An 8,982-nucleotide genomic window follows, 5' to 3' on the forward strand; every position below is an offset into this window, starting at 1 on the left:
GGGGAGGCGTCGGCACGTCGTCCCGTGATGCGCCGCCCATGAGGAATCAATGGCAAGGCTGACCGGCGGCAGCCTTGGCATTGATTCCCCACGGGAACCGAGGCCGTTGGGGGAAGGCGAGGCGCCGTGTCGCTGACGCGGCGGGCCCGCGGCTGTTTCGCGCCAAAACAGTTCGCCTCCGGGCGCCCCCCAGCTCGCCGGGTTCGGCCTGGGTCCGCCGGCGCTGTTTTCGGCCCAGGCCGGCGAAAATCGGGTTTCTGGGGACGCGACTGGGTCGTTTTTTTAGCGCTGGCGCGAAAAAATCGCCTGGGAAGGCCTTCCTGGGGGTGCGGCTGGAGATGCCCTGAAAGCATGGCGAATTTGCCTTGCTGTTTTTTTTACGGGTGCCTTGCTGTGTTGATAGCGAGGCAGGAGAAATTTGCCTGTACTACGTGTGGCGACTCAAAATCCTATTCACCGTTGGTTGATCGATCCGTCCCTTCCTCGACCGTTGGATTGCGCGTGAGACTCAGTCATCGTCTTCCTCTTGACATCCCCTCGCGCCTGCACATCCTCTCCGAACTCGTGCCTGGCATGAGACTCGCCGTGGTAGCACAAGACTTCAGCAACGCTGTCGCTCTGAATCATATCGTTGACTGGTGTCGTTGCGGCACCGGTTGTGCCCGTTCTTAGCGTGATGCTGCTGACCGTCACCGCACATACCGCCTCGCCCGGCGCTCACAACTCTGTTGTAACATCCCTGGGTAATACCCTAACCAAAATAATTAATTGTTGTTTTATTTTGCAACCATCATGTCCTGATGCATCACTTCACTCCGCAATATTCTGAAATAAATGACAAAAGTGTCAAACCTCCAAAACTAAATTGTTTTCCAAATTAATATTCTTAGGGTTTTATTAACAAAAATGTAGGGCGGCGCCCTGACGGTGGGAGACGTGGCATTTGTGGCGGAGTGTGCATCTCAGGTGCGGGCGGACAACTATGGCCACGCGGCTGACTTGGTTGCGGGTGGTTGACAGAGTTAGGGTACAACAGAGGGTTGTGAGGGTCGGAGTACATCACTTGCCCAATCCTTGTATTGGCTGACAGTGGCGGTGTCCGTTGACATCATATCCTTCCTGAAGGCTCTCGCGCGGCGTTCTCACTCCTTTTGTCATGCTCCGGGTGAAAACTTGATCTACGTGATCGGGCAATGGCTACTATCTGTGGTCGTAACCTTCTGGAAGGCACCGTTTTGGAGTCCTGGCTTCGCCGTTGTCCGTCTCACCTCTCCGTTGTGGATTCTCATGGTGGAGGTCTCCGTCGGCTCCAAACAGTCTTCTTCGCACATCTATAGTTTGCTTGGTAGTCGGTGGTGTGGTTTGTCGATGCCAGGCGCCTTTGTATATTGTCTTGGGTGTGTGTTGTGTGAGGTGGTGGCGTCTGTTTGTATTGATATGCTCGAATGTAATGCTGTGATGGTTGCTTTATAATATAAAGCGAGGGAAGCCTCTTTTCATCATTACGCTGAGCTTGTGCGGTAAATCAATAATATCACTAAAAAGTTAAAAAAAAATGCAGAGGAACACATGTCAGCACATGGAGAGCCCCACCCTACAGCGGGAGGCATGGCGTTCGTTGGCAAAGTGTGCGTCTCAGGTGCGGGCGGGCATCCATGCCCATGCGGCTGGCTTGGTTGTGTTGGGAAACGAAGTAGACAACAAAAGAATTTCGCACCTACGATCACCAAGATCAATATGAAGATGCATAACGAGTTGGATCAACAATCATTACCAACTCCAGAGTGCAGCGGAAGAAGAAGAGTCGGTGTAGATCGTGCTTGATATGTCTCCAACGTATTTATAATTTTTGATTGTTCCATGCTGTTATATTATCATTCTTGGATATTTTACAATCGTTTTATAGCAACTTTATATCTTTTTTTGGGACTAATCTATTGACATAGTGCCCAGTGCCATTTGCTGTTTTTTGCTTGTTTTTTACTTCGCAGAAAATCAATACCAAACGGAGTCCAAATGCAACGAAACTTTTTGGAGAATTTTTCTGGGCCAAAAGACACATGATGGGCCAAAGAAGTACTAGAGGGGTGCCCCGAGGGGGCATAACCCACCTGGGCGCGCCTAGGGGCCCAGGTGCGCCCTGGTGGGTTGTGCCCACCTCAGTGGCCTCCCGCACCGCTTCTTTACTCTATAAATACCCAATATTCCAGAAACCCTAGGGGTAGCCCGGTGCATGTAGCTCCCGATTGCGCAGGGTCCGGGGACGGGTCCGACCACTTTGGGTCCTTTGTACGTAGCCTTTCCGTACATTTCTGCAAAGAGGTTGTTTCCAAGACTCGAACCCTTGACCTCATGGTCACAAGGCAGTGGCCTCCCGCACCACCTCATTGCTCTATAAATACCCACAATATTCTAGAAACCCTAGGGAAGTCGACGAAAAACAATTCCAGCCGCCGCAAGTTCCAGAAAGCACAGATCCAATCTTTAGACACCTGTAACGCCCACGATGCAGCTATTCTCCCACGTGTCGAGGCACGACTTAGAGGCATAACCGCATGGTGGTTTTTGTCGCAAGAGGGGTAATCTTCACACAATCCCATGTACCGAATAAGAAAGGGATAAAGAGTTGGCTTACAATCGCCACTTCACACAAATAACAAGTTAAACATACATCATCCAGAGTACAATCAAGGTCCTACTACGGAACCAAAATAAAAGAAGACAACCCCAAATGCTAGATCCCTGATCGTCCCAACTGGGCTCCACTACTGATCAACCGGAAAAGACACATAATATCGACCAAGATCATCATCGAACTCCCTCTTGAGCTCGGTTGTGTCACCTACACTGGTATCATCGGCACCTGCAACTGTTTTGGAAGTATCCGCGAGTCAGAGGACTCAGCAATCTCACACCCGCGAGATCAAGACTATTTAAGCTTATGGGTAGGATGTGGTAATGAGGTGGAGTTGCAGCAAGCGCTAAACAAATATGGTGGCTAGCATATGCAAATAAGAGTAAGATGAGAAGCTACGCAACGGTCGTGAAGCTAGAAGTGATCCTGAAACTACTCACGTTCAAACATAACACAAACCATGTTCACTTCCCGGACTCTGCCGAAAAGAGACCATCACGGCTAAACACGCGGTTGATTCGTTTTAATTAAGTCAAGTGTCAAGTTCTCTACAACCGGATATTAACAAATTCCCATCTGCCACATAACCACGAGCACGACTCTCGAAAGTTTAAACCCTGCAGGGGTGTCCCAACTTAGCCCATCACAAACTCTCACGATCAACGAAGGACATTCCTTCTCCCGGAAAGACCCGATCAGTCTCGGAATCCCGGCTACAAGACATTTCGACAATGGTAAAACAAGACTAGCAAGACGGTCCGATGTGCCGACAAATCCTGATAGGAGCTGCACATATCTCGTTCTCAGGGCACACCGGATGAACACTACGTACAGCAACCGAAGACCCCAGGTGAAGGGGTGGCACCACAAGTGGCTCTAGGTTGGACCAACACTCAGAGGAGCACCGGCCCGGGGGTTAAAATAAAGATGACCCTCGGGTCTGCAGAACCCAAGGGAAAAGGGTTAGATAGGAAAATGTAAAACCAAGGTTGGGCCTTGATGGAGGAGTTTTATTCAAGGCAAACTGTCAAGGGGGTCCCATAACCCCAACCGCGTAAGGAACGCAAAATCAAGGAACATAACACCGGTATGACGGAAACTAGGGTGGCAAGAGTGGAACAAAACACTAGGCATAAGGTCGAGCCTTCCACCCTTTACCAAGTATATAGATGCATTAATTAAAATAAGAGATATAGTGATATCCTAACATATCCATGTTCCAACATGGAACAACCTGCAAGGCACCTGCAACTAGCAACGCTATAAGAGGGGCTGAGCAAAAATAGTAACATAGCCAAACAATGGTTTGCTAGGAAGGTTGGTCGGAGGCTTGACATGGCAACATGGGAGGCATGATAAACAAGTAATAGGTAGCGCGACATAGCGATAGAGCGACAACTAGCAAGAAAAGAGAGAAGTGATATCGAGGGTATGGTCATTGTCGTGGGTTTGTCACGGCAGATGTCCTCATGAAAGGACTTAGTCGTGGAGCCATCGCAATGGGTTAGCTTAAAGGGGTTAAACCGGACAAGAGGACACGGGAGTTTATACTAGTTCGGCCCTTTCGATGAAGGTAAAAGCCTACGTCTAGTTGTGATTGGTATTGCTAGGGTTTCGAAGACCAGGGAGCGAATCCGCTTTGTCTGGCTCTCGAGTTGTTGTTGTCCGTCTCTAAACCGCGGCCGGGTCGTCCCTTTATATACATAGGTTGACGCCCGCCGGGCTACAGAGTCCCGAAGCCGAATCATAAACGTGTCCGGTTTGGTCTCTACTCTTCCTATCTTACTATACAAGTTATATGACTAGGTCGGTTGTAACCCGCCTTTGGGCCTTCCTTAAAGCACCATTATCTTACATCTTCATGGGCTTCTAATCTTCAAAGAGTCAACCCAGCTACATAAGGCCGGTTTACATCCAGTAGTAATATCCCCAACATGAGGCCCCAGATTGGTTTGAACTTGTTCATGTCAATCTTCCACACTTAGAAAAAATCTTCTCTCCTATCTTCACTTTTGATCTTGTAAATCGCCGTGACGTCATACTTCAAAATTATGATAAACTGCCCTGATGTCATCCATCCATTAATGTCGGAGATTACCTTCATTTAATATATATTCAGTCATTGAGGCGACACCTTTATTAACTTATCCATTTTTGGGCTCCTCTATTCCCGTACTTGCTGTTTTATCGCTTCGCCTTATAAATAGGACCGAGGGGTCATTTTCACCTCCCCCCCCGTGCCTCTTCGCGTCGTCTTCCTTGCGCCGCTCAGCCTCTGGAGCTCCGCCGCTACCGTCGACCGTCGCCTCTGCTCCGACCCTGGCCGCTGCATCACCCTGAACGCACCAGAATACTACGGCGCCTTTCCGCTTCCTCACCAGCTCCAGTAAGTTCTCTGCTTTTTTCGCCACAGATCTGTTCTAGGGTTTCGACGTTCTTTGCAGTTCTTCCGAAGTTCATCAGTGCTATTCTTCCCTGTTCTTCCTTTAGTATGTAGATGGACACTTCATGCTTGACGTATCTCTTGCCATAGCTAACCTACCATGGTCATCACAAATCCTTATGCGCAAAGAACTGATCTAGTCTGTCATAAATTGCTTCAGTTATGCACCCCTTCAAGATCCAATTAGTTTTGATTTTCTGTCTTATCTTAGATCCGAAAGCTTTATATATCACTATGAGATCTGTTTCTATGTTCCTGTGAGATCCGTTTCTCCTCGCACCAATATAGGCGGTTTGACCTTGTATAAGCAGTCTATGCCATTAGCCCTCTGATAAACCGGAGGAGCATTTTACCTTTATAATTATGCTCCGGTTTAACAGTGTCTGAGTAATCCTTCGCTAGTATTACCTTTTTCTCTTATTGCATTGGTCTCCGGGTTGTACCATTTCACATATCAGTATGTTTCTTACTCCCTTGTCTCTTGTATATAATCATGCGTAATTTATAAACCGGCCTTTCATTCTCAGTTTGTTCGCTTTGCAATGGCCAAACAATTCACTGCCTGCAACTGGGCTCGTTCCAGGGTTACCGAGGCTCAGTTGAATGAGATGGTTAGCATTGGCTCTCTGCCTAAGAAAACTGAGATCAAATGGCGAGTTCCAGGAACAGAAAATCCTCCGACCCCGAGGCAGGGTGAGGTGGTGGTCTTTGTTGACCATATAGGCCGTGGTTTCAAACCGCCAGGGTCAAAGTTTTATCGAGATGTGCTTGCCAGCTTCCAACTGCATCCACAAGATATTGGTCCCAACTCAGTTTCCAACTTATGCAACTTCCAAGTCTTCTGTGAAGTATATTTACAAGAAGAACCAACTGCATAATTGTTCCAGGATTTCTTTTACTTAAACCGGCGCACAGAGTTTGTAAATGGCCTGAACACAGAGCTTGGTGGTGTCTCGATTCAAAAGCGGAAAGAAGTGGAATTTCCTCATGCCAAACATCATAGCCACCCAAAGGAATGGGACCAAACATGGTTTTATTGCAGAGACACTTCGCCTGAGGATGAAAATCCCCTCCCCGGCTTTCGTGATCACAGACTATCCAATACTCACCCAATGCCACAACGCCTGAGCTCTTCAGAAAGGGCGAAATACGCTCCTCAACTCGCCAAGCTCCGGGCCTTTATGGCAAACGGTTTAACAGGCGTGGACTTTGTGCGCTGCTGGATATCCTGGAGTATCTTGCCGCTAAGCCGGCATCCCGGTTTAATGTGCGAATATACCGGTGAGGTTGATGACCGTCAACGCCATTGCAACATCCAATTATCTGAGGAAGAAGTTACTGAAGGTGTAAAGAAGATTCTGAATGAATCGGAATTGGTCTGTAGTCAAACCGGTATTAGTCCCTTCTATGTCAAGAACAAACCGCCTGCTGTAAGCATTATACTCCCTCTTTATCTCTAATATCTTGAACTTATGCAACCTGTAACCCTTCTTCTTTATATGTATAGGGTGATGACCCCTTCTGGAAATGGAAATCCATAGAAAAAGTGGCAAAGCCGACTGGAGACAAAGCGGTCAAGCCATCCCGCCCGAAGACCAAAGCCGTAAAACAGACGTCAAAGCGGAAAACGGCTGACCGAATTAATATGGAGCTTGATGATGATATTGATGATCCAGAAGTTGAGGTAGAACTTGACTCACTTGGCTCTCTTTTTATGCATCTTGTTAACAATGATCTTCCTCAGGAGGATGCAGAAGCTAGTCAAGCTGATGACGTAGAGGTAATTACCCTTTCCTCTGGTTCAGACTCTATGCCAACACAAAAAACTCACCAAGCAATCCGGAAAGTAAGCTTTTCTCATCCTATTGCTCACTTGGATCCAACATTTATTTTGAAGACTCAACAGCATGAAGCTTGCCGGACAACCCGGCACAGTGGCCAACATGTCACTTCAGCCGGTTTACCTGACACTCCGGTTTAGAAGCGCCGGTCTGAGGTCTCTCCTACTTCTGACCATTCTTACCCCAAGGAAGGTTATTTCAGACAGCCTCTTAATCCGTCCGATTCAAATTATCAGATAACACCTCCTTCCTCTTCTGGTGAATCGACAGCAACTCAACTCCCCCCTTTGAAAACTGTGGCCGGGTGAGTTGTAAAAACCTTTCCTTTCAATGCGCCCTGAATCCTTTGAGTAGGATGTTAATCCTTTTTTATTCTGTTTGCAGGGCCAAAGCCAGACCCAACAAGAAAGCTCGGGTCACCAATCCGCCAGAAGACCCTGTCGCCGAAGAAGAACCAAGAGGTGAACCAGAACAGACTGGTGAATCGGAAGGCCCCCATCCTGAAGCTACTTTTGATGATCTGCCCCTTGAAGGCCAACATACCGACGAACCAACAGATGCTGAGCCTGCCGCACTCAATACTGAACCGGCAGAACTAAACCGGGCTAGTCTGGTGAAAGACACTGAAATTCTAGCATCATCAACCAAAAATCCTGAAGGCCAAGGTGATGATGTTATTATTACTGGAATAGGCCAGAGCTCTCCTGGCCATCCCGTCATTTTAGCTCAGCATAGTGCCAAAGAAGAGAAAATTGCCAGGGATAAAGGTAAATGGAGCAGCGACTTATCAAACTATGCTCATCTTAACGCTGGTGAGCTTCATTCCGGCTTCTTGAACCGTCTGCACTGAAACCGGGATTATGAAGCCGGTTTGGTGAACTTGATGAAAGAGCGATATGAGGTAAATTCTTCTCCCTTTGTATATTGATTTATAGCTGAAACACTATCCCAAGTAGCCCCCAAGGGCCGTTTTATGATTGTTAATCACAAACCGGGTCTTTGTAACACTTCAAGCATCCCATCATTGATCCTTGCAATGGCGTGTCACCAATGATAGATAAGACTCATCTTGAAAAAATTAGATAACTTTCTGCAGCATAGCCCCCAAAGGCCGGTTTAACTTGGCAAGTTAATCCGGTTTTTAATTCACATAGCCATTTTAGAATAGACGCACATTAGCCCCAAGTGTCAAGGATAATGCTTGGATTGTTTTGGAGACTTGTATAGAGTGTAGTATTTGAGAGCAAATAGGCATTAGCCCCCAAGTATGAAGTGTATAACTTGTTATATGCTTTATACTTAATGCATAAATATGTTGTTTGTTGAATAGACCTTCAATGTTGCAGGCTGAACTAAGAAGCAAAGATGCCCGAAATTCTGACTTGCAAGAAAATGTGAAGTCTTAACAAGCCGAAGCTGCAAAATCCAAAGAGGAGCTGACCCAGGCCCTGGCCGGAATGGAAAAGCTGAAAGAATCCTTCAACCAAGAGCGTGCTGAATGGGAAACCGAAAAAACCGGTTTAACCAAAAGAGCTGTAGACGCCAAGGCAGCCCTGAAACCAGTGGTTGAAGAACTAGCCGGTTTGAAACGCCAAATCAATGTGATGACCTCTGTTATCTTTGGTAAGTGTCTGCTTATGTATGTTGCGCCAGTCAATGAATCTTAAAACTGACCAAAATGTTGATAAAATCTTTGGCAGGCACTCGGATCGCTCATCTTGGTGCAGATATGCGGATGAAGCTCAAAGCGGCATATACATTGGTTGAGCAGCTATACTCTGGGTCTCAGCGGGCCATTAGTACGGCGGCTTATAACAAACCGGCTCCAACTTTGATTAAGGAGACCCTTGAGAAGCTAGGCATGTTACCAGCCCATATTGCCGAGTTAAAGAGAGCCGCTTCCAGGGCAGGAGCTTTAACCGCCCTTATACGAGCCAAGGCCTGGATTCCAGACCTTGAAGCGGAGGATATCATTAAAGGATACCCAGGCGTTAAAGAAGACGGTTCAAACTTCGACAATGATGATCTTCGGCGGCTGACCAAACAGATGCGGCCAGCGGCCA

The sequence above is a fragment of the Triticum aestivum genome, chromosome 3A, assembly GCF_018294505.1.
Source record: "Triticum aestivum cultivar Chinese Spring chromosome 3A, IWGSC CS RefSeq v2.1, whole genome shotgun sequence".
In the NCBI taxonomy this organism is placed as follows: Eukaryota; Viridiplantae; Streptophyta; class Magnoliopsida; order Poales; family Poaceae; genus Triticum; species Triticum aestivum.